We start from the raw sequence: 26,703 nt of genomic DNA, 5'->3' as shown, positions 1-26,703 counted from the left end.
TGTCATGAAAGGGGCATTTCACCTCTGCGGTATTTTTCCCCAAAATCCATAACCCAAGTTTAATCATGAGGAAACATCACATAAACTCAAGTGGAGAGACATTCTACAAAACACCTAACCAGAACTCTTCAAAAGTGCCAAGGTCATGAAAAATAAGGAAAGACCAGGAAGCTGTCACAGTTTGGAGGAGACTAGGAAGACACGACGACTAAATGCAATGTGGAATCCTGGATTGGATCCTGGAACAGGAAAAGGACATTACGAGAAAAACCAGTGAAATACAAATAAAGTCCAAAGTTTAGGTTTTTTTTTTTAAAGGGACTAAACGATTGATACACATACAACAATACGGACGAGTGTCATATGCATTATGCTATGTGAAAGAAACCAGATTCAAAAAGCTCCAGACTATATGTATCCATTTACATGACATTCTGGAAAAGACAAAACTATAGCACCAGAAAACAGACCAGAGGTTGCTAGGGGTCAGGGGTGAGGGGAGAGGTTGACTACAAAGTGACAGCACAAGAGAACTTCTGGAGGTGACATTCTGTATCTTGATCATGGCGGTGGTTACCAGACTCAATGTTCTTCAAAAAGAGTGAATTTTACTGTATATAAATTCAAAAGTAAATTTAGGGGCCAGCCTGGTGGCATAGTGGTTAAGTTTGTGCACTCCGCTTTGGCAGCCTGAGGTTTGCAGGTTCGGATCCCGGGTGCGGACCTACACACTGCTCATCCGGCCATGATGTGGTGGCATCCCATATACAAAGTGGAGGAAGATGGGCGTGGATGTTAGCTCAGGGCTAATGTTCCTCAGCAAAAAGAGGAAGACTGGCAACAGATGTTAGTGCAGGGCCAATCTTCCTCACCAAAAAAAAAAAAAAAGTAAATTTAAAGTATATCCCAATATCCTTAATTTTAAATTGCCCACTCAGTATATTTAGTTCACACATTGCTAGATACATTTCTCAGTACCAAGTGAGAGACTAGACATACCTAGATATATAACTAGATATTCAATTGACAGAGAACCAGAAGAACTGCGGACTGAAACCAGAAATGTTATTAGGGAAGAATGTGAAAAGACAATGCCTGAATAAAAACAAAAGAAACATCGAGATGGATGACAGGGGAAACACTAAAAATTACAAAGGACAAGTGAGAAGTAAAAGGTGACAAAAGCAGGGTTAGAATCCTGAGCACAGTTTTCCAGCAACTGTCACACAGAAATAAAAAGAACCACTATAATGGCCAATGCAAAGATAGAAGAGAACAACTAAAACAAGCACAAGAGGTCTCTTCCAGAAGATTCAAGAATCAAACGGAAATTTAAACCTAGACTAGGAATGCTGAACAACTAACAGGAAGCATACTATCTGATCAGGAGAAAATAAAGGAAAGGTGGAAACTATATTGAAGATCTACACAGAAGAGACAAAAAGGATGACAGATGCCTTGGAGGAAGATTCCTATCAGAGAGAACCCATAATTCTAGAAAGTGAAGTAAAAGCTGCCCTGAAAGTACTGGGAAGAAATAAGTCACCTGAGGGATAGATGGGATATTGACAGAATTATTTCAAGCCACAAAGACTGAATGTGCCAAAATCCTAACAAGAATATGCCAACAAATATGGAAAACAAAACAGTGGCCTACAGACTGGAAACGCTCGATATATATCCCAAGCCCCCGGAAAGGAGAGGCCAAGGAGTGCAGCAACTACAGGACCATTGCTCTAACTTCCATGCAAGTAAAGTGATGCTCAAGGTGCTGCAACAAAGGCTTTTCTTTTACGGAGCAAGAAATGCCAGATGTCCAAGCTGGATTTCAAAATGGGAGAGGCATATGAGATCTAATTGCAATTGTTCATGGACTACTGGAATGCTCCAAAGAATTTCAGAAGAAGGTTAGTCCATATTTTATAAATAAGGCCTTTTAAAACCTTTGACTGCATGGATCATGAAAAGCTATGGGCTGCTCTGAAAGAAATGGGTATGCCTTAGCACTTGATTGTCCTGATGTGTAATCTGTATTGTGGACAAGAGGCCACTGTCAGCACAGAATGTGGAGAGACAGAATGGTTTTCTACAGGCAAAGGTGTCTGACAAGGGTGCATTTTATCTCCCTATCTGTTTAATCTGTACGCAGAACATATCATATGAAAAACTGGGCTAGACTCATATTAAGGAAAAGTGAAAATTGGTAGAAGACGTATCAACAATCTAAGATACGCAGATGACACCATCTTACCTGCAGAAAGCAGCAATGACTTGAAATGACTTCTGACAAAAGTGAAAGTGCCAAAGCAGGACCACATTTGAACATTAAGAAGACAAAAATCATGACTACAGAAGAACTACACAGCTTTAACGTAGACAATGAAGACACTAAAATTGTTAAAGATTTTGTTTACCTTGGTTGTCATCAATTTAAATGAGACTGTAGCCAAAAACTCAAGAGAAGATTGAGACTTGGAAGGGCACCAATGAAAGAATTAGGAAAGATCCTCAAGTGTAAGGAAGTGTCATTAGGGACTAAGGCCAAGATTATCCACACCCTCGTGTTCCCAATTACCATGTACAGGTGCAAAAGCAGGACAGTGAAGAAGGCTGACAGGAAAAAAATTGATTCATTTGAAATACTGTGCTGGAGGAGAGCTCTACAGATACCCTGGACTGCCAGAAAGATGAAAAAGTGGGTCCTAGAGCAAATTAAGCCTGAACTATTGCTGGAGGCAAAAATGATAAAAACTGAGGCATCCTACTTTGGGTACATCATGAGAAGGCAGGATTCTTTGGAAAAGACAATAATGCTGGGAAAAGTAGAAAGCAACAGGAAAAGAGACCAAATATGAGATGGATTGACTCCATAAAGGAAGCCATGGGCATGAGTCTACAGGAGCTGAGTAGGGCTGCTGAGGACAGGATATTGTGGACATCACTTATTCATAGGGTCGTCAGGAGTCGGAGCCGACTTGATGGCATGTAACAACATACAACAAACTCATTCCAGCTAAGGACCAACCAAACATACTCCCCAAACCAACCACATAGGATGCTCCCTTCTAGTGAGCTGCCTCCAGCTTTCCCAGGCCAACAGCCTCCCGTCAGAGCCCACCTGAAGACTACTCTTCTTTCACTGTAAAGCTTTCCCACTCCCAGGCCCGCCTTTGAGTCTCTGCCAAAAGCAAGTCTCCCCTGCTAGAGCAGACTCTGAATCAATAGCTTCTGTTTGTTCTCCTTTGCTCTTCGTTTATTTCCACAGAAGCAAACCCACTTTATAAAACAAAGCCTTATCAGAAATTAGATAAAACATTGCCCAAGTGCTATGTAATCAGTAACATAAAAAACTCTGGGCATAACAAAGGAACAGTAGAAAGGGAGCTGCTGAAGTCTCCCTGTGCTGCAATTCCCTTTCAAAATCACCAAAACCCTTTTGAACTTGTATTCCCCCAACTAATGCCATCATTATTTGCACACTAGCTGTTCGGTGAAACAGGTACAATCTTGTCAAATGAGACTTTCTTTCATCATGTCTGAATTATTCACTGCATATTGTTACCATTGACAAGGGATTTTTTTGTTGTTGTTACTTAGAAACCAGGTCGTGCTGTTATTACAGTCAGCAATCCTGGAGGAACTTCCTGGGATAGGAGGAGACAGGAAGGAATGAGGGGCTTTAGGGAATGCAGGGGGAGAGGACGAACTGAGCAAAGGAGAAACTAGCTTTTTAGTAAAAGTTAACTTCTCTTTAAAGGATACAATGGAATTAGCAATGGAATGCCTCCAAGGACTGATAAAATGATTTCGCTTCACAATAATTTAACATTTTAATTCTTCCTATAAAAGAATTTTCTTTCTCACCACCTATAACAGCTTGCCAAGCTATCTGAATTTCAGGGGGAATATTAATATGGGCTAAATTAGCTGATGTAAAATTAAATTATTCTGACAGAACAACACCAAGCAAAATTTGCTGAAGGAAGCAATAAATTAAGAAACCTTCCTAAAAATGCAATATTCAATTATAACTTAAATAAATCCCTGGGGTATGAATCAAGACAATTATATTAAAAAGTAATATGAATTTCTCAGAAACAGAATTTCGGTTTGGTTGAATAAAAACTCTCCAAGAGCCAGCTTCATTAGCCAGCATAACATTCAAGACTCTTGGAGTGGCCAGCTAATTTAAAACATCTTTTATAACCAATTTCCATATGGCCTAGTCATTTATGTTTATAGTTTGGGCAGAAGTCTTGAATGGAAAGCCAAGAGGAATGCCTAGAAATATCAAGTTCCTTTTAAAAAGATTTTCCTCATCAAATCATTAATTCAGTTTTTTTCCTGCATTTTACTTTCCATCAAAATTTTATTTTATAGGTGATACTGAATTCTCACCAACATATTTTATTAAACTCAGTAAAAAGAGGGAAAAAAGGACAGTAATTACCGAAGGGTCCAGTTCTAGCTACTTCGAAAAATGCCTTTCAAAATGTATCATTTGCAAATCACAGCCATATTCAGCCTACAAAGCCACTTCACCAACCTAGGAGCAGCACCTCATGCATTTCATCGACGAGAAAAACTTCATAGAGTCAGGCTCCTCAGAATCTCCCTGTGATAAACAGGTCTGCGGAATGGCTGCTCACCCTTAATGCCCCAGCTTTCAAGAGGGAGGGTCAAGAGCCAAATGCAATAACCTGCAAGAACCTTCCTGCCTTGGCGTGACTACAACCTGGCCAGGTTCATTCCTGTTTTCTCTCTTGAAAAGGCTACCGCCTTGCATTTCTCTTCTCTTGCTATAAAGGTTCATTAAGTGGCACTAACTCTAGTTTAGAAAATTTGCATTCTTTGTTGAATACTGACGGTGACTTTTTTGCTTTTTTTTTTCTTTTGGTGAGGAAGATTGGCCCTGAGCTAACATCTATTGTCAATCTTCCTCTTTTTGCTTGAGGAAGATTGTCGCCGAGCTAACATCTGTGCTAATCTTCCTCTATTTTGTATGTAGGATGCCACCACAGCATGGCTTGAAGAGCGGTGTGTACGTCCGCGCCCGGGATCCAAATCCATGAACCCCAGGCCACTGAAGTGGAGCGCATAAACTTAACCACTATGCCACTGGGCCAGCCCCTTTTTCGCTTTTTATTGATAATGATATTTTATGATAATGAAATACGGTTTGAACATCTAAAGTTTCCAGGGGAATTCAGAAGTCAAATTCACAAAATGATAGTTTAGATATTTTTATTTCCATAAATTCAGGTTGTAAAAATAGTAAAGAAATTACTATGAATTAATATTAAAATTATAATATTTCCAGATATGGTAAGCTATAAACTAATTATGATATCTAGCTTATGAATTACTATATTGCAAATAGTGCCCCCTCATCCACAAGTTCTCTCAATTTTTGATCATCACCCCAGACATCTTATCGATCTGACAGCAACAGAATTCAAAGACTCCTTAGGAGTTCATTGCCTCTCCTTTTATTTGATTGGAGAACTAGTAGCATCACTGCTGTCTACCCTTTATCTTTTAGGGTGGGGAGACAGCAATTAGGGAAAGTTGGAATTTAAAGCTAAGATAATAACAATAGATAGAAAAAAATATTCAATATACTTATGATAAATTTATTAGAAATATTGTTGGAGGGCCGGCCCCGTGGCTTGGCAGTTAAGTGCACGCGCTCCGCTACTGGCGGCCCGGGTTGGGATCCCGGGCACGCACTGATGTGCCGCTTCTCCGGCCATGCTGAAGCCACGTCCCACGTACAGCAACTAGAAGGATGTGCAACTATGACGTACAACTATCTACTGGGGCTTTGAGGGGGAAAAGAAAAATTTTAAGAAAAAAAAAAAAGAAATATTGTTGGAATTTCCAAGGGAGAGTAAAGATAATAGACTCACTACTTATTTACAGGTAAAAAAATCAGAATTTTTCACACATTGTTTCCCAATAACAAGGTTCTTGCCTTGGAAGATGGGTCTCATGATTCACAATAATAAAGATAAAAAGAAAGAAAAGAACTCATAATTTTAAGAATCGGGGATTAGAGGATAAGCAAAGACTATCGCATATAGTCCTAGATGATGTAAATCCATGCTAGAATTCTAAAATCAAACTCTTGAAAAAGCAATTTGTATAAATGTTCTCTGTGAAGGCATCTCTTGGCACATTTTTGATTTTTTAAACATAGAATCATATTTTGACCAAGAATTTAAAACTTCTCCCAAAGCCCAATAACAAATCAAGTTTCCCCATGACCCGTGTTTTCTCATCCTGTTTGCATTTAATTCTATTAAAATCTTAAGGTTAGATGACATTGAAAGTATTGGGAGCTCTTGCAGAATAGTAATTACGTATCAAAGTGAAGGCACTGAAACTGTGATGTTCAGGAAACTATTTAAATGAAAGAAAATCAAAAGAAAGAGGTCTTTGAAGTCCTAAACATTCATTAAGATAAAAATAATTGATCTAATAAATTCATTAAACAGATTGCAGTTCTTAATAACAGTGAATAAAATCTTATGGAAGACAAGCTAACAGAGTCAATTTCAGGCTCCACGATCAGGCTGGGCAAGATGAAAACAAAAATTGCAATGTATGTTCTATCATATAGGCAGTGACTTAGAAAGTGTTCATTAGTTAACTTTCTCCCAAAATGCTGTTTTGAAATGTAAATCATAGAAGGCAAAAGAAACACTTTTTCCGTTGGTGGAGAGTTCAATTCATCCTCTGCTCATTCGAAATATGCCTCACATGAAATACTCTCTTTAGTCTCTCGCCCTTCATCCGTGATGTTTTTTAAAATTAGATATAACCACAAAAATTTCACAACTGAACCAGGAAAAGGAATGGAAGTAGAAAACAGTTTTCCCAGGGCTTTCAGAAGAGAGTGGTCCTCAGAGAAAATTTTCGAGGTGGGCTGTCTGGAGCCCCAGTATGCCAGTCACTGGGTAAGGCACCTTCAGGGGCGCCGTAGGTAAACCTCCTGTCTCAGACCCCTTCCCAGCACAGGTGAGCCGCGTCTGACCACAAAGCTCAGCACTGCCGTCAATGAAATGTAAATAATTTCTATTGAGAACAAGAATCTTTCAAGAGAAAGTCTGTGTGGCTGTCAGAGAATCATCACTGACAGAGCTTCAGTCCTGTGAAAATAGTTCACACTGGACGATGAACGAGGACTAAACAGCATCCAGGCCTTCAGGAATGTAACCACACTCACTGGCCCCCAAGTTCTCCTTCCTTTGTAGCTGGTGTCTCGTCTCTTGGGCCTACTCTCATGCTTTGTTTGCTACATGCAGCATCTTGGAGTGAGTGACTGCAGCAGCAGTGAATTATGAGCGGAGGCGCTGACTTCAAGGTTTATGGGACAGGAAGTAAAGAAGGACATCATCCTAGTTTTATGGCCCTCTTATTTGGTACCTTGAGAAGAACTATCAGACCTTCAGAAGCCTGAAATGTACATGAAAACCATTGGCTGAAATTTAAGTTTCATCTTAGTGAGTGCCTAAACGTCCTGTAATATCAGAAGTGCAAGCCCTCAGGCTGGTGGCCACACACGGGGACCAGAGGGAGCACTGCGGACCAACACAGTGGGGGTTCCCCAGACTTCCTCTGTGACAGCAGCCTTAACATGGAGCTTCATGGCATTGCTGTGGGTGGCAGGCCCACTCTAGAAGGAAAAAGTAAATCCACAGAAGGGAAAGGTTCTATACGTGTAGATAGATGAAATTATTATACAAAGAAGGGCAGCCTTGACATACATCTCTTCTGCTCTGCTGTCACTACATATTCAGGCATCTTCTCACAATTTAAGCAGAAAAAGGTGCAAAAGAGAAAGGTGTGAATAGATGACAGAAATAGAAATCTTTTATCCCATTTCACTCTACCAAATATCTTTTATTTCACTAGCAGTTGCCTACAGAAAGCATAACATAGAAATTATATATTTAAATACTTTTATACTTGATTTAGCAATGACAGTAGATGTCAAAATTAAATGGTTTACTTCACTTTTCACTCTTCTGCAATGCAATTAACACCTCTTTCACATTCCTTGTTGTCCGTTGAATCACTTTTTTACTTGAATTAAGCACCTTCTTTTAGAAATGCCTGTAAGATCTTATTAAATCTCCAGTCCTCCTTGGCAATGATAAACTGATACTATTAAGTGATTTCTAATTGAAGCAGTCAAAATGACCATATATTCTGAGAGTAAAACATTTTTGCCAATTTTGTTCAATAAATTAGGTCAATTTTGTGCTAGACAAATAAATCACATCTTGGTCCCTAAACACGTATATCTTACCATAGTCTGTAAAGCCTACGTGAGCTTTGTATTAAAAAGTATAAAAAATGCCTGGATGCTAACAAGAACTCATTAAACCAATTTACCTTGGTTTACACAGCTGGGAGAGGTGGGGTTTTGTTTTCATTTTTGTTTCTTCTTATAGCACTGACTTGCTCCAAATTAATCTTTACTGCTGCTACTTTACACCAGGACAGCTCCAGCCTTGGGAGTTGTAGGGTATGTAACTGCCACTGGGACGCGGGACATCGGCACTGTGGAACTCCATTAAGCCCAAGAGGAACCTTATCCCACTGCTCCTGGTCCATTCCAAGAGAAAGAAGGATCCAAGGTGATTTTTCTCTTCCCCTACCAGGGTGTACCTATGAGCAAGCTGGGGCAGCAGAAGAGCCACCTCTGTCATTAATCAGAACATTGCTTTCTTTTCTCATTTCAGATTAAGAGGTAGTGCTCTCCTTAGCCTTCTTTAATGCATACATCTATTAGAACATCTGATTAAATTCTGGAGGCATGGAAGAACGAGAATATGAACTGTCAAAATATTCCCATTACTAGTATGTTTCCATTTACATATGATTTGTTTTTTTGTTACCTGCTATACTGAAACTTATCCTAAACCAGAATATCACTATTGTTAACGAATTTCTATAGAACAGAAAAAAAATGTCTAGATATGATGAATCAGATACACCTGGACAATAGAGATGCTGTGAATAATACTGAAAATAAAAGCATACAGTAGCCAAGATTCTCAGTTTATGTATAGTAATTATATATGGTTGCACAAGATTTTGAATTTTAAGATTTGTTTTTGCTCCCAGTCAAATAAAACAGGGATGAGATTTAATTTACCCTATGATTTTCCTGTGGTAACAAAACCAGAATTTTAACGGTTCAATACATGAAGCATGAAGAAACTGAACATGTATTAGAATTTCTATAGCAATTGCCCAAGGCTAGCTAGTTTCAGTTTCTCTCCCAGATCCACATGATTAAATAATACATTTCAATAAAAATGTCGAATCTTTAGGATATTTAATGGAAAAGTGTACACTGAGAAAGATCTCAAAGGGACAAAACCAACATTAGCTCAGACTCTATGTCGTTTAACAGGTATTTGTCAGTATAATTTCATAAGCCCATTATAATATATAATATATACAGTAATACATACAATAACATATACAGACTATTCATTTCAATGTTTCAAAATAAAACTGAACCATTTTTCTGAAATAATACATATTTTTCTAAGTAAACAGTAATACCTATTCATTTTAGGGAATTTAGAAAATAAAGGAGAATATAAAAAGCACCCTTCATCCAACCACACAGAAAACTACTGGAATAACAATTTGGAGTAGTTTCTCTCAGTTTTTGCATGTGTATACATACAATTTTTCTTTTTCAAAATTGAGATTAAACTGTATGTGCTCTTTTGTGTCCTGCTTTTATTTCATATCATATCATTAAATATTGTATCATTATGTGTCATTAAAATCATATCACTCAATATTGATTATATGATAAATAATCATGATATACAATATAATCATATATAGTTATTATGATATACATCATCATAATGACAAATATACTAATAGTATATCAAGATCATATCACTTAATATTGTATAATTGTCTTTGACACCAGTATTTTTCCTATCACTTTCCTGGTTTAAACCTTAAATTGTCTGAAAGGTCTGCTGCAGTCTGACCTCTCCTGCCTTTCCAGAGTCATCCTGAGCTTCTTGCCTGTGTGCTCTGTTTCATCCTCTGGCTTCTGTGGACCTGTCCTGCTGCTGGCCTCACCCATGCCACTCCTCCATCCTCTTCTCCCTACTCTCACTACTCTTGCATGTTTTAGCCTTTATCACTTCCTCAGGGAAAACTTCCCAATTGCCATCCCCCACCACACCAGGTACCCACACCCAGGCTAGGCGATATCCTCCAGGGAAAGGCGTCCATAGCTCTAGTTCTTCCTCTTTGACACCAGTGATTATTTTCCTTTTCTCTATTATTTATTTAATGTTTGCCTTCCTGTTTTCATCAACACTGTATTGCCAGCACCTAGCATAATGTCTTGCATAGAGAAGGCCCACAATAGGATTTGCTAAACAAAAGAATCAATAAAGTTTTAGCAAACAAAATCCATGATGTGGATGACTTCTTAGAATAAGTTCCTAAAAATATAACTGTCAAAAGTTACATAATTTTAAATGCCTTCAATAAACATAGCCATGTATCCCTCCAGAAAATAACATAGTAAACATGTTATTCCACCCTTAAACGTACACACAAGCATTAGTTATTATTATATCATTATTTTCTAAATGTCTGAGAGTAAAAACTATATATGGCTGTTGATATTTTAAAATGTATTTTAATTACCAATGAGAATGATTTTTCCCATATATTTACCTGCTAATTGTAGTTCTCTGATACCCTGTTTGTTAGCATACCTGGATCTCCCCACCCCTCAAATTTATACATAATGTCATTTTCCAGACAGTTAGCTATCTGGAAAAGTCATTTCTATGATCATTGCTTTGACATTCCACTTTTGTTGCTTTGAAGGCAAGAGTCTTTATTTGGCTTTTGATTTTTTTCTTACTATTTCTAATTTATTTAGCACTTTTAGAACTTGAGTATTATTTTGTCCAAGTTCCACATGTATCGTCCAGGAATTTGATTGAAATTGCATTATCAATCTACAAATCAATTTAGAGAGAAACAGTATCCTCACAATGTTGAGTTTTCCCATTCAGGAAGAAGGTATAACTGATCATATAGTCAAGATTTTATTTATATTCCTTTGTAAAGTTTTAGTTTGCCTCAGAGAGGTCTTATACACTTCTTGTTATATTTGTTCCAAATATTACATGGTTTGGAGAATTTCTTTCCACGATGTTTTCTATATGGTCACTGCTAATTATATAGGAAAAGCTATCTGGAAAATTTTTTAAATTGTGAAATAACACACATATGAAAGAGTATACAAAACAAAAAATAAATACACATATAACTATCACCCAGATCAAAATATAGAACCTCGGCAACATTCCTACCTGGTGCCCCTTGCAATCATCACCTTTCTTCACATCAAAACGAACTACTCACAAATACACTGACGCATTTCTTGATATATTTACCACCTACGTGTTCATCTCTAGACACCATAATTTAGTTTTGCCTACACTTTGAACTTTATAAAAATGGAATTATACAGTAACTATTCTAAGATACTGATTTTTTAAATTAAGAATACAAAAAATACTTTATGTTAATTTATTCCCTCTATAATGTTCTTCCTTTCTTTATGTAGATCAGAGTTTCAGATCTATATCATTTTCCTTCTCTCTGAAGAGCTTCTTTTGACATTTCTTGCAAGGCAAGTCTACTGGCAACAAATTCTTCAGTTTTTGCTTGAGAAAGTCTTTATTTCTCCTTCACTTTAGAAGGATTATTTTTATTGGACACATAATTCTGGTTGCTGTTTTTTTTCATTTAATGTTTTAAATATTTCACTCCAGTCTCTCATTGTTTGTATGATTTCCAGCAAGAAGTCTGATGTATATCTTATTCTCATTCTTTGCTAAGCAAGATGTTTTCCACATTCTGTTTCTTTTTTCAGGATTTTCTCCCTGTCTTTGGTTTTCTGCAGTTTGAATATGATTTGATGAGTAGTAGATTCTTTGGAATTTACCCTAACTGGTATTTCGTGAGTTTCCTGGAAAAGTGGTTCAGTGTTTGTAATTAATTTTGGAGAATGCTCAGCAATTATTACTTTAAATATTTCTTCTCCTTCTGATATTCTTATTGTTGCATATGTTACACCTTTTGTAACTGTCCTATAGTTCTTGGATATTCTGTTCCATTTTTTTCATTGTTTTTTCTCCTTTCATTTCAGTTGGGGAAGTTTCTATTGACATACCTTCAAGCTCACTGATTTGTTCCTTGTCCATGTCCAGACTAAGCCATCAAAGACATTCTCCTTTTTTTAATAATTTTTTTTTCTAGCATTCTCTTGGGTTCTTTCTTAGAGTTTCCATCTCTGTGATTACATTAGCCATCTGCTGTTACATATTGTCTTTTTTACATTAGAGCCCTTAACATATCAATCATAGTTATTTTAAATTTCCTATCTGTAATTCCAAAATGTGTGTCATGCCTGAGTCTGGTTCTGATGTTTGATTTGACTCTTCAGATTGTGATTTTTCTTGGCTTTTAACACACTTTGTCATTTTTTTTGAAGAGCAGGCATGATGTATGGGGTAATAGACACTGATGTATGTAGGCATGTAGTATGAGGTTTCATGTTAGTCTAGCTAGGAGCTGGGCTGTGTTTAACGTTTGCTGTAGCTGTAGATTCCAGAAACTTCAGTTCCCTTGTCGTGGTTTTTCCTCCTCCCCTGTTGTCTTTGGGTTTCCCTAAGGACTCATTCTTAAATAGGGTCTGTGTCTTACAGCTCTCTCAGTTGCCATCCACTGTTATTATACTGGAGCCATGTTGATGTGGTGGTAAGGAGTTTGTGAGGGAAAGCGTTCTATAACCTTATGATTAAATCTCTGTTTTCAGTGTGCCTGAGTCCTTGGGCTGAGACCTTTAGAAGTACATCTTGGCCATTTTTTTTCTTCCCTTACATGACAGGAAGGCTACAGGGGGCAGGAGCTGGCCAACTGCCCTGCTCCCAGGTCAGATAAGATGAGTTAGTTCCCCTTGGAGAGCTGGCCTTTGTATGGAGAATGCTCTGAGTGTATTTCAAAATGGTCACTTTTCCTCTTCTCTGTCTGGAACAAGATGGAATTTTTCTCACATCTTTACAGGAAGAACTTGGTGGAATTCCAGGAGCTAAAACCCACAAAAGTGTGGGAGCCTCCCTAAGACTGGTCCTCCAGGCATTTTAAATCTCAAGCTAGTCCACACTCACCTACCTTTGCTATTCATCAAAATTACTACTTAAGTGTTCCCACCCATTAGTGGCTCAGTGGCTTCTGTTTTAGGTAACTGATCTCAGCTGTGATTTTCTGTATTCACCTGTCTCTCCAGCTTTTGGGGTTGAGGTTTGCCTTGTGACCTTAATTCTCTGATGGATGTTTACCAGTGTTCTTTGACTTTTCATGTGAATTGAAATTACCATCTAGAGTCATTTGCTTTCTGAAGAATTTCCTTTAGTGTTTCTTATAAGGAGGATCTGCTAGCAACAAATTTTCTCAATTTTTGTTATCTGGGAAAGTCTTTACCTTCAATTTTGAAAGATAACTTTGTGGGATACAGGATACTTGGTTCACAGTTTTTTCCTCAGAGCAGTTTACATTTGTTATCCCACTGCTTTCTGGCTTCTATTGTTTCTGTTGAGAAGTCAATTGTTAATTTTATTGAGGCTCCCTGGTAAGTAACAAGCCATTTTTCCTTCTTGCTGCCTTCAAGATTTTTTACTTGTCTTTGACGTTTAACATTTTTACTATGACATATCTGTTTATACAGACATAAGGATTTCTTTGCATTTATCCTACTTGGAGTTCATTGAGCATGCTGGATGGGTAGGTTATTGTTTTTCAATAAATTTGGGATATTTTCAGCTATTAGTTCTTCAAATATTTTTTCTGCTCCTCTCTCTCACTCTCCTTCTGGTATTCCTGTTATGCATATGTTGGAGTGTTTAATGGTATCCCACATTTCTCTGAGCTCTCTTCATTTTTCCTCATTCTTTATTCTCTCTGTTCTTTGGCTTGCACAACCCTGACAGATTTTCAGGTTTGCTTATTCTTTCTTCTGCCAGTTCAAATCTAGTGCTGAGGCCCTCTAGTAAGTTTTTTTATTTCAATTATTGTACTTTTCAACTTCAGAATTTCCACTTGGTTCTTGTTTATCAGTTCTATCTGTTTATTGATATTCTCTATTTGATGCAACATTTTCATCATACCTTACTTTACTTCTTTAGTCGTGGTTTCCATTAGTTCTGTGAACATATTTATAATGGCTACTCTGAGCCTTTTCCTGATAAATCTGACATCTGGTCACTCTCACAAGCAGCTTTTTTTTTTTTTTTGTCCAGTGTATGGCTCATACTTTCCTATTTCTTTTCATGCCTCATAATTTTCTTTTGGAAACTGGACATTTTAGAAAACATATTGTAGCAAGTCTGGGTATTGGTTCCCCTCAATGTAGGGCTTACTCTTGTTTACTTATTTATTGACTGGCTGGATTATTTTAGTAAAGTGTATTTCTCCCTTGGAATGTTAAGTCACAGTGGTTTTGGTAGGGCTCTCTTCCTTTCTTTCCCTGAACACATCCAGCTGTTAAACTCTACTAATTGCCAGCTGATTGCTCCATTGTTTTCAATAATGCCCTGAGGCATAAATTGCTCTACAAACGAATTCAACTACATTCTGGCTCCTTTGAAGGAATGGTTTTTGAGGCCAGTGTTTGATACTTGTTCTGACATCCGAAGGACTCCCCCTCAAACAAAATCTCTGAGCCAGAGCTCTTGAGCTGGGGATGAGGACAATGGCAAGTGTCTCTGAGTGTCATGTGCCATCCACCCCCTCCAGGAGCTAAGCTCTGGGTGGAGGGGCAGGGTACAAGCCCGACGTCTTCTGAGCTTGCCTCTCTTGGCATGGAACCACTGCTTCATGAGTCAAGGCAAGAGTGATCAGGATCCCAGTATTCTTCATGTGCTGACCCCAAGGCAGAGTATCCATCCCATCCACAAGCGGTGGCTGGCTGGAAGAAGGGAGCCTCCACTCTCTACTGCACTCTCTGGGGCTGAGACTCAGCAATGGGTAGCTGGGGCAGGATGACAAACACTGATGATCTGTTCCTCCCAGGAAAAAAGCCTTCCACTGGGGAGATGGAGGCATAAAGAACCCTGTGTGCCTGGCTGCAGGAGGCTGGAGTAGAGTCTCCACCTTGCCAAGCTGGGAGGGAGGAGGAAGGAGCAGTTTTGGTTCAAATTCCACAGACTCTCACCTTTCCTATAGAATTTTTATAGATTTTCTTAAATAGATATTTCTGTATTTGTTGCTTGCCCTTAGGGACATTTCTAGAGGCTTTAAAAAGTTGTTTTGTTTTTTAATAGTTTTCATCTGTTTCTCTGGGGAGTGGGTCAGTGGAGCTCCTCATACGGTGATGCTAGAAGTTGATATCCTCTGATGTTTTTAATATTTATTTTTTGACTAGTTACCCTTACTGAATTCTCTTACTGGTGATAATAATACTAATAAGAGAAAACATTTATACGTTACCTTTAGGCCAAACTATACGAAATTGCCAATATCCCGCCATTTTGATCTACAAAAACAGCTATTTCATATAATTTAACCTACTGCACGATGGGCATAATTCCAAATGCTTTACACATCTTATTTTCTTTAATCCTCACAGCAACTCAACGAGATAGCTACTACTACGATTCCTGCTTTACAGATGAGGAGAACCTTCACAGAGAGGTTAAGTAATTTGCCAAAAGACTGATAGCTAGCACATGATGGAGCTGGGATCCAAACCCACACTGCCAGACTGCGGAGTACATGTTCTTAATCACCACAATATAGGAACTCTCAAATTAATAGTTTTCAGTCAATTACTTTTGTGGAGAGACAATCATTTGCAAACAATGATATGTTTTTTCTTCTTTCTTTTCTTTTCCATAGTGTTACTACTACTTATATGTATAATTATATTGGCTAGAAATTCTAAAACAAATGAGGGCATGTTAAAACTGGTGAAAACTGAATCAAATTTGTAGTCTAGCTAACAGTATTGCATGAATGTCAGTTTCCTGGTCTTGATATTTTACTACAGTTATACAAGATGTCACCACTGGGAGAAGCTGGGTGAAGGGTTCACAGGACTCTATATATTATCTTTGCAACTTCTTATGAGTCTCAATTTCAAAATAAATGGTAGTGGTAAAAGCAGGTACCTTCATCTTATTCTGGACATTAACAATAATGCTTTAAGATTTTACCTATAAGTATAATTTTGGTTTAAGATATATATTATTTATGTACCTAAAGAGTGATAAATAAATGACAAGCAATAGGATATATTGGGGTATATGAGGAAGCCATTTGGTGTAAAACTAATTCAGCGTGACCTTGTTTTCCCAAAAGGGGCTAACATGGCTGTTGAGTATGCATTGTATATCTGCTTTAAGTATTTACTATGTCTCAAAGACAAGAACAATGCCTTTAAAGATAAAGTAACTTCCCCTACATTGGCATTTCCTTAAAGATAAACATCTCTTCCTAAGCTAGGGATTGATTGCTGACCTGCTGTGACCACCCAGCTTGAGACCACAGACCTGCTACCTGCTCTGTTCATCAACTGCTGTGTGAAATGCTGTGCCAGCAAAGCAATATCGTGACTACTGTAAAAGGGACATTCCAATCATTTGTGACACATGTTCTTTGATGGTATATAAGCACTCTGTATACCCCTACTTGTTTGGAGTGCTCCATTCCTTTGTGAAAAGACTCTCCTGGGCTATATGGTCCTCAGATCTGACTCATAATAAACTCACCCCAATTTTGATTTATAGATTGGTTATGGATTATTTGCATTGACAAGAGTAATATTACAAGAAAACATAGAGAAACTGAGCTGAGAGACTTCAAGATACCATAGGATCTTAACCTAAGTTAATTTGTTATCACTTATACACTGGATAAAAAACTCCCAAAGATTATATTTAGCAATGGCATGGAACTTCAGGGCAAAGAGTATGATCACTGATTTATAAGTTTTTCACATTGAAGACAATAACAAAGCTAATAGACAATCATAATAAGAAGGCTTACGTAATTTGATACCTAATACTACCACTTCCTTGTCACTGACTTCTGTTGAAGTATACAAGGGGATTTAGCTTTCATGAAAAGAATAGCAGAACCACCAAAAAGAAGCAGATTCTTCATTTTATTTATACTATTAATTCATTTAGCAGATTTATTGTATGCCTATTAAATGTCTGGCAGATGAAGTCCATGCCCAAATGAGACTTACATCCTAATGGGGTAGACACTAGAGACAGACAATAAACAAACAAATAAATAGATAGAAGGACTGGTAATGAAAAGTGCTATAGGAGATTCAAAGTAGGATAAGGTAAGTGTTCAGCAGAACTAGAGAAATGGGAAGGGAATATTTGGGATAAGGAAGATCTTTCCCAGGAAATGACATTTGAGAAAACAACTGAATAAAGTGAGGGACTAGGCCATGGAAATATCTTGGGAATAACACTTAAAGCAGAAAAAGATAAGAAGGACCCTGAGGCAGGAACAAATTAAGAGGCCATTGCAATAAACAAGGTGAGAGACGGCAGTGACTTGAGATATGCAGTGGGATGGTTTTGGATGCAAGTAACATGAATAAAGTTGTTTAATTAAATTAATCACACATAATAAGTCTGCAGGAAATGATTCCAGTGTTGGTGCTGTGGATGAACAACGTCAGCATTTTAGGAAACATCTCCTATGATCCACGCATGGCTACAGATGGCTGCTAACTTACGGCTACTATAGTTCCAGGCATTACACCTTCATACAATAATATCCAAGCAGGAAATTTTTCTTATCATGTTTCTGTCTTTATCTCTTTACATGACATACAATGGTGATGTATCCCCTCCACCCCCCATCTACTTATAATGACTAATATATATCAAGCACCAAGCACAGTTTCTGGTGCACAGTAACAACTCCTTAAATCTTAACTATTATAATTGTTCATAATTGAAGTTATTTTGAGGTATTAGGGTATTTTGTATCCCAACACATCTGTTCTAGTAAAATAAAACAAGGCTGGAGGCTGTGAGTGTGCTTTAAGAAGGCTCCCATCTTCTCTGGGGCTGCTGGTCCTCTCTCCATTAATTAAATTAAATTAAAAGGTCCACTCTAATAGCTTTGATAATTCCAGCTCTGTAAATAGAAGGTCACACAAGAAAAGAGGTGAGGGGAATGTGGCAGGGAGAAAGGTTTGAATGTTTAGAGTTCAAAGACCTGCAACTTATGGTCCGGAAAGGAGTCCCCATCAGTCAGATGTGCCCCACTATGGAAGCTGAGTCAAACCTCACCCAGAACAGAAAACTTTCCCCAACTCCAAATTTATCTGCTGCTACCTCCAGGCATAGACTTAAAAAAGGACCTCCCTGAAACTACCCCTCACATGAGTTGCCCTTACCTCTATATTGATACCTCTCCCATCTGTTGGTCAGTTTAAGTACCCCTCTCCCATTCAAGGCACTCAAAGCCTATCACTTTCTTGAATGCACCCTTGCATGACACAAACCATGTGCACCGATCTGGAGAATCCTATACAATCAAATGTATGCCTTTCAATAAGCAGGAGTCATGTCCTACCAAAGCTCAATATATGCTTACTAATGTTGATGAAGATGAGTCATCTTGTAGAAAACCAGTCTCATTTTAATACATACGATTTGCGGTTTGCTGGCATTTTCTTGTTTTTTTGCAACAAATTTTCTTCTAGAATATTTCTCCAGGGATCTCTTCCCATTAACCAATCCCTGTGAACTCTGGCCAAAAGGGCATTGATCTTTTATGTCATGAACTTTGACAGATACAGAAGAGATTGAGGAGGAAAGGAGAGAAAGAAGAGAGAAGAAAAGGAATGAGGGAAAAAAGGTGGAAAAGAGGATTTAATGTAATCAGATATATGAAAATATAATTAAAACTGCCCCCAAATTAGTGCTCTGTCCCTTCTATTTCAGGCACTAACTCTGAAATCACTAAATATACAGCACAGGTATATGTGCACTATAGCACAGGTACACAGACTGCAGCTCAAGGGAATGGACAGGGTATTGGGCTTATAATCAAGAGACTAGACGTTGGTTGGTTGTCTCAGTCAATAACTATTTATACCTGTGGGAAGTCATTTACTATGTGCTCATCAGTTTGTATGGTAGTAAAATTAAAATAATCAAGCATGGCCTTCGCAAGAGTTCATTTCTTTCTTTGGTGAGTTAGTGATAGGGTGACAAGGGATAAATTAAATTGTAAATGTAAAAGCTAGGGCTCCTAACTTAAAAGCTTTATATGATTTACATAAATCTGCATGCTGAGTTCAAAAGGCACAAATCCGTAATATTAAACTTAATTAGGGCAAACTAGTATTTAATACAAATCCAATATTCAAGAATAGCACAGATAAAATACATAGTAGTTTTAAAAACCAATTGTTTTAATCATTTCCTGATTAGGATAGCTAAAATAAGCTTCACACACATATGGTACTGTCTGTGGGGTGGACAACTCCCACACAGACTACTGCAGGGGAGAGCAGGATAAAGATAAAGAGTGTCCCAGGGAGCTGGGACAACAGGGGCTGTAGATTACTGCTCAGTGCTCCAGCGATGAAGGTGGGCTGACAGCGTCTTCCTAAAGTTGCGGTTGCTCCAAAGACTGCCTGGAGAAACTCAAACCACTGCAGCCAATCCCATGGCTGGTAAGGGGAAGACTGTCCCAGTAATTCCGTCACGTTTTTCTTAGCACTTCAATTTATAACATCAACTTAGTGTGTATGTGAATGGTGGCAGCATGGGGTGTTCAATGAGATGTGGCCAATGTGTTCTGTAATCCACAGACCCTCTACTCCATGAGGTTCCAGAAGGCAGCAGTAGGCATGTTAACCATGAGGTTAGGTTCCTGACTGCTTTTCTATACAAAGTGACCTTTCCCTGTGCCCACACCTGATTGAACCATAGGAAGTTACCTGGGAGGAGAAGCATCTCTGGAATGGCAGAGTAAGAACCTCTGAAAATCAACTCCTCCCTAAAAAAATGAGAACTCTGGCAAAAATTGTGACATCAACTTTTTCAGAACTCTGGAAATTAGTCAAAGGCTTGCAATAATCCAAGGAGTGTTTCTTAAAGAAAAACAGATGAGCCTTATTAAGAACAAGGTTTAATTTGGCCTATTCCCATATCCTTTTCCCCAGTTCCACACAATCCTTGAAAACCAACAGCTTTTCAACTACAGTAGCCATAAAAACTAAGTCACCTTGAAGCCACTAAGTGGTTTAAAACAAAGAATTGTTACAATTTAGTTTGTCAAGAAGCTCCCTTGAAAAGCTCCATTCTTAGTGTTTGCCTTTACAGTCATGCACTGCATAATGACATTCCAGTCAATGACAGACCACATATATGACAGTGGTCCCAGAAAAGTAGTACCATATAGCCTAGGTGTGTAGTAGGTTATACCATCTAGGTTTGTGTAAGTACATTCCATGATGTTTGCACAATGACAATATTGCCTAATGATGTCTTTATCAGAACATATCCTCATTGTTAAGCAATGCATGACTGTATTTGACCTGACTCAGAGCTCACTGTGTGTGAAAAAAAGCTATAACTAGGGCATTTGTTAAAAACAATCAGTGACAACTGTTCAATATTTTAGTAGTCTGAGGCAGCAATACTAGTTGGGGATATCAAGAGACTAATCAAAAAACTTAAAAGGAAAAACTGGGGAATGAGATTCCTGTAGGGCGTTTTGCAAAGCTCTGATATCTTCCAGGAATTTTAGAAATCCACATACCTGTACAAGGCTGTGACTATGTCCATGAAATACCTGAAAAGGCCCTAAAATCTTACCTTTGCAAGGATGTTGCAACATATGAAAATCAATCAATATAATACATTAACAGAATGATGGAAAAAAAACACATGATCATCTCAATTGATGCAGAAAAAGCATTTGACAAAATTCAACACTCTTTCATGATAAAAACACTCAACAAAAGTAGGAATAGAAGGAAACTATCTCAACATAATAAAGGTCATATATGAAAAGCCCACAGCTAACATCATACTTAATGGTGATAAAGTGAAAGATTTTCCTCTAAGATCAGGAACAAGACAAGGATGCCCACTATAGTCACTTCTATTCAACACAGCATTGGAAGTCCTAGCCAGAGCAATCAGGCAAGAAAAAGAACTAGAAGGCATCCAAATAAAAAAAGAAGTAAAATTATCTCTGTTTGTAGACATGAATTTATAAGTAGAAAACCCCAAAGATTCCACACAAAAAAACCCATAAAAACTAATAAACAAATTCAGCCAAGTTGCCGGAAACAAAATCAACACATGAAAATCAGTTGCATTTCTAAACACTAACAATGAACAATCCAAAAAGGAAATTAAGAAAATGATTCCATTTGAAATAGCATCAAATAAGAATAAAATACTTCAGGATAAATTTAACCAAGGAGGTGAAAGACTTGTACACTGAAAACTACAAAACATTGCTGAAAGAAATTAAAGAAGACACAAATAAACGGAAAGACATTCTGTGTTCATGGATTCGAACACTTAATATTATCAAGATGTGAACACTACCGAAAGTGATCTATAGATTTAATGCAATCACTATCAAAATCCCAATGTTGTTTTTGCAGAAACAGAAAAATCCATCCTAAAATTCATATGGAATCTCAAGGGACCCTAAATAGCCAAACAATCTTGAAAAGGAGGAACAAAGTTGTAGGTCTCACACTTCCTGATTTCAAAATTTATTACAAAACCACAACAATCAAAATAGTGTGGTACTGGCATAAAGACAGACATATAGACCAATGGAATAGAACAGCCCTGAAATAAATCCTCAGCTATGTGGTCAAATGATTTTTGATAGGGGTGCCAAGACCATTCAATAGAGAAAAGAGTCTTTTCAACAAACGGTGTTGGGAGAACTGGATATCCACATGCAAAAGAATAAAGTTGGGCCCTTACTTTATACTATATACAAAAACTAATTCAAAATGGATCAAAGACTTAAAACTATAAAACTCTTAGAAAAAGTAGAAGAAAAGCCTCATGAAATTGGATTTAGAAATGATTTCTTGGATATGACACAGAAGCACAGACAACAAGAGTAAAAACAGATAAATTGGTCTACATAAAAATTAAAAACTTCTGTGTACTAAAGAACACAATCAACAGAGTGAAAAGTCAACCAACAGAATGGGAGAAAATATTAGCAAATCTCTATCTGATAAGGGTTTAATATTCAGAAATATGTAAAGAAGTCTTACAACTCAACAACAAAAAATCAAATAACCTAACTTAAAAATGGGCAAAGGACTTGAACAGACATTTCTCCAAAGAAGATACATAAATGGCCAACAAGCATATGAAAAGATGGTCAACATCACTAATCATTAGGGAAATGCAAATCAAAACCACAATGAGATCACTTCACACCCATTAGAATGACTGTTATCAAAAAAAGAAAATAATAAGTGTTGATGATGACGTAGAGAAATTGGAAGCCTTGTGCACTATCGGTAGGAATGTAAAATGGTGTGGCCGCTATGGAAAACAGTGTAGTGGTTCCTCAAAAATAAAAAATAGAATGACCATATGATCCAGCAATACCATTTCTGGGTATATACCCAAAAGAATTGAAAGCAGGGTCTCAAAGAAATATTTGTACACCCAGGTTCATAGCAGCATTATTCACAATAGCCAAGAGGTAGAAGCAACCCAAGTGTCCATCAACTGACGAATGGATAAACAAAATGTGGTCCATCCATACAATGGGATACTATTTATCCTTAAAAAGGAAGGAAATTCTGAGACACGATACCACACGGAAACCTTTAAAATATTATGCTAAGTGAAATAAGCCAGTCACAAAAAGACAAGTACTAAATGATTTCACTTATATGAGGTACTTAGAGTAGTCAAACTCTGTACAGAAAGTAGAATGGTGGTTGCTAGGGGTTGAGGGGAGGAGGAAACAGGTAGTTGTTTAACGGGTGTTGAGTTTCAGTTTTGCAAGATGAAAAAGTTCTGGAAATTGGTTGTACAACAATGTGAATATACTTAACACTACTGAACTGTACACTTAAAAATGGTTAAGATGGTAAATTTTATGTTTTATATATTTTACTACAATTAAAAATGAAAAATAGGGGCTGGCCCAGTGACATAGTGGTTAAGTGCGCGTGCTCCGCTTCGGCAGCTCAGGGTTCGCAGGTTCGGATCCTAGCACAGACCTACACACTACTTATCAAGCCATACTGTGGTGGCGTCCTATATAAAGTAGAGGAAGATGAGCATGGATGCTAGCCCAGGGCCAATCTTCCTCAGCAAAAAAGAGGAGGATTGGCAACAGATGTTAGCTCAGGGCTAATCTTCCTCAAAAAAAGAAAAATAAATGAAAAAGAAATAGAAGCTGATATGTAGTGAAAGAAATGAATGAAGCAAATGTATAGAGAGGTGCAAAGAGAAAAGAGAGAAAATCTAGAGGGTTTTCCAGTTCCTGAATCCAAGTGCTTCCTGAGTCTTAGCTGGAAGGGACTGCCCTATGATTCCGAAGATACCGCTACAGTCTAACTATAAATTTTCCACCGGGCTTAAACTAGCTTGAATGAGTTTCTTGCAACTACAGGAGTCTTAATGAACATGCACACATAAAGGAGAGTGAAGGACACATGACACTAAAGACAGATTGCTTACTTCATAATTCTGCCAAGAGCTTGCTATATGCTAAACTTGGAAAATACAGACTAGTAGGGATGAAACACATTGCCCAAAAACAAAGTCTGATTCTAAAGATATTTATAATTTGTTTTTAAGGAGCCTGTTCAATTCAAAAACTATGTAGCAGAAGATGAAGTAGCTTAGATGCACATCAGCCACACTCAAAACAAATGTCTCATACATCTCAAAAATAATTTGGCCTCCAGCCTTTGATATTTACATTCACTTCCTCCAACTGGAAAAGAACTAGTGTTTAATTAATGGTTATTTCATTTGATCAAGTTTGGAAAGGGAAACATTATTTAAGCTGCAAATGGTAACTAATCTCAGATAATATCTTCACCTGAAATGTTTAACCCTCTTACTGAATTAATACTTAAGGAGCAGCTCCATTACAGACAAATTCTAAATGTATTTCTATTCAAGTATCATTTTTAACATCATCTATAAGTGAATCAAAGTCTGAATACAGATTTCATGACCTTTTATTAATTTGAATAGATGTATTTCCTCATGCTGATTTGTGTAAAGACAAACTTAACATTCTATTTGATCTAGTTAGGCCAATGTTGATTTTATTTTTAAGTAGGTCACAGAATTCATTTATCCCTCCCTCTCTTCCTTACAGAGCACCAACTATGCATTAGGCCTCTGCTCCAGAAGCAGTTGAGTGTCTAATGATACAAATACATTTAAAAACAACTGTAGTTAAATATCAGCATGATACTACAGGTAAGGGAAGAGAGCTATTGCTCCTTAATTCCAATTACCCGTCATGAAGAAGATGAAATGGGTTCTGAGCCTTCACCTTATTGGGAACCAGGGCAACAGGAAAGCTTTCAGTAAGGGCACAGCCAGGGCTTATGGTGGGTCTGCATCAATAGTTCCCGACATGGATTATCAGGGTAGTTACACCTGAAACATGTTGGAGCCTTTTCAAAATTAAACTCTTGAGGTCCACTCTTTGGAAATCCTGAGTCAGTAGCTCAAGGGCAGGATTCCAGAACAAGTGTCTGAGGTGATCCTGATGTGCATTCAGATTTGAGAGCCATTTGTCCTGAGAACAGTCACAATAGGTTGTGAGAACTGGAATGGAACTGCCACCAAATCTCCTCCAAAGAAGGCTTGTGAAGCAACAGGCCTTTGAAATACACCAAAGAGAAGCAGCTTCTAGTCCCTACCTGCTCTTTCATTCATCCCTTCATTTCATAAATATGTTCTGATCACTTTGTTGCTAGTCACTGTGCTAGGGGCTAAGGAAGCAAGAGTCAAGGAAGACAGACGTAGCTTTTGGAACTCATGGGCTAGAGGTGACACAGATATTAACCACATGCTTAACAAAGAGGGAGGAGCTACAGGCACCCAGGAATGCCCGCCACACCTCCGCAGCCACTCGGCGCTCAGCGCTCTGACCACCACACGAGGGAAACCCAGGACCTCCAGCTCTGGAGAGAAGTGAATCCGTTTAAAGCAAAGAGGGCACTTCTATTACTTGTAGTTTCTATATACCAGTCATGAAAAAAACTCATAAGATAGTCTCTACTGAATGAAATACTGCAAATAATTTATAATAGCTACCTCCCTGCACACATTTAGAAGGCTTCCCAACGTAGTAGCTATTTTCATGTCAACCTGTTGAAGTTCTCCAGGTGAAGTATCTACTTGGAAACTGAATTTGTGGCCTATTTAAAGACACAAGGTGGTAAATTAAAATATCCTTCAAAGATCTAACACATTACAGAGGTAGCCATTCACAGTCATATAACACTTTCTTTTCAAGAAACTTGTCAAACTCTTCTATGCATATCATTGAAGTGCCTGATGTCTGTTCTATTTAATTGGGGAAAAAAATATACAGAGCTCCAGGGATGGAGTCGCTTGCCAATGTGTAGACAAATGACCAAAACATAAGCCTGTAACTCCTAAGATTAGCTGCTAGAAACTGGGTTGCCTGCCTAGACTCCGGGATGACTTCCAATCAAGATAAATTCATTCTCTACTGCAAGTAAAGATGGGCACTTTAAGAAAAGTTGAATAGCACATAAATATAGTCTAATCACCACAGCTACATTCCCATGACATTAAACCTGGACCTGCCTCACGAGTACTGCTTATAATGCTATAGCAGCAGCGACAGAATCCTGAATTGAAGATTTCACAATCCTTCTGCCCTAAATTCCATTCCATCGAGTGTGTTCCTAGACATTTCAGTGCCTCAGTTAAACAAATAAAGAAAGTGCATTGCAAGGATTAATTAGCGTTCACCTCCCAGTCTCTGAAGGCTTTACATGGAGAAAACAGAGAAATGTGTTGCCAATAAGAATATAAAAGTATAATTATCAGCACTGAACAAAAAAGAAAATTGTGAATAGGAATAAATAGTTAAGACTGAGAGAGGACTGATGGAAATGCTGTAAATAAGAATTGTAGAGGGTTTTAGAAAAATCTTCCTTGTCTTTTCTTGGAATTTTAGAAAGTTGCACTTCATTCTATCTAAATAAGCTCCAAATAATATGGCAGCTCTCTCCTGACAAAGTGCAAAAATGTATTCTTATTATTCATATATGTTTATAAATACTTCTATGTTCATTTGATCATAACTATTTGAAAATCAGCAGTTTTCCCTTGGCCTCCTGACAAAACACAGAAATGGCTGGAGTTTCCTACCTCATTCTCTGCACCACCTACTCCTAAAAAACAGAAAGCCAGTTGGAGCACTGTGTAGTCACTGCTAACAAATACTCTTTCCATCTTAAAAATAAAATTACCAGGAGGGTTTTCTCTATGGGGATTCCATTCTGCTGCTTCTTAAATCTATAAATTTCTCTTATTTCGTTCATCGGAACATGCCGTATTAGAGTAATGTTTGTTTTCCTGG

The 26,703-nt window shown here is 37.8% G+C and overlaps 1 protein-coding gene across 1 annotated transcript in view; it reads right to left on the bottom strand.

Annotated features, from left to right (window-relative positions):
* SDK1 (sidekick cell adhesion molecule 1) overlaps positions 1-26,703 on the bottom strand; it is a 917,991-nt gene that overhangs the window by 436,178 nt on the left and 455,110 nt on the right. The gene's annotated exons all lie outside the window — the stretch shown is intronic.

The sequence above is a fragment of the Ceratotherium simum genome, chromosome 26 (assembly GCF_057802395.1).
Source record: "Ceratotherium simum simum isolate JZ-2026a chromosome 26, ASM5780239v1, whole genome shotgun sequence".
NCBI lineage: Eukaryota > Metazoa > Chordata > Mammalia > Perissodactyla > Rhinocerotidae > Ceratotherium > Ceratotherium simum.
The sequence above is the reverse complement of the archived record's forward strand: the minus strand, read 5'-3'. Positions and strand labels throughout refer to the sequence as shown.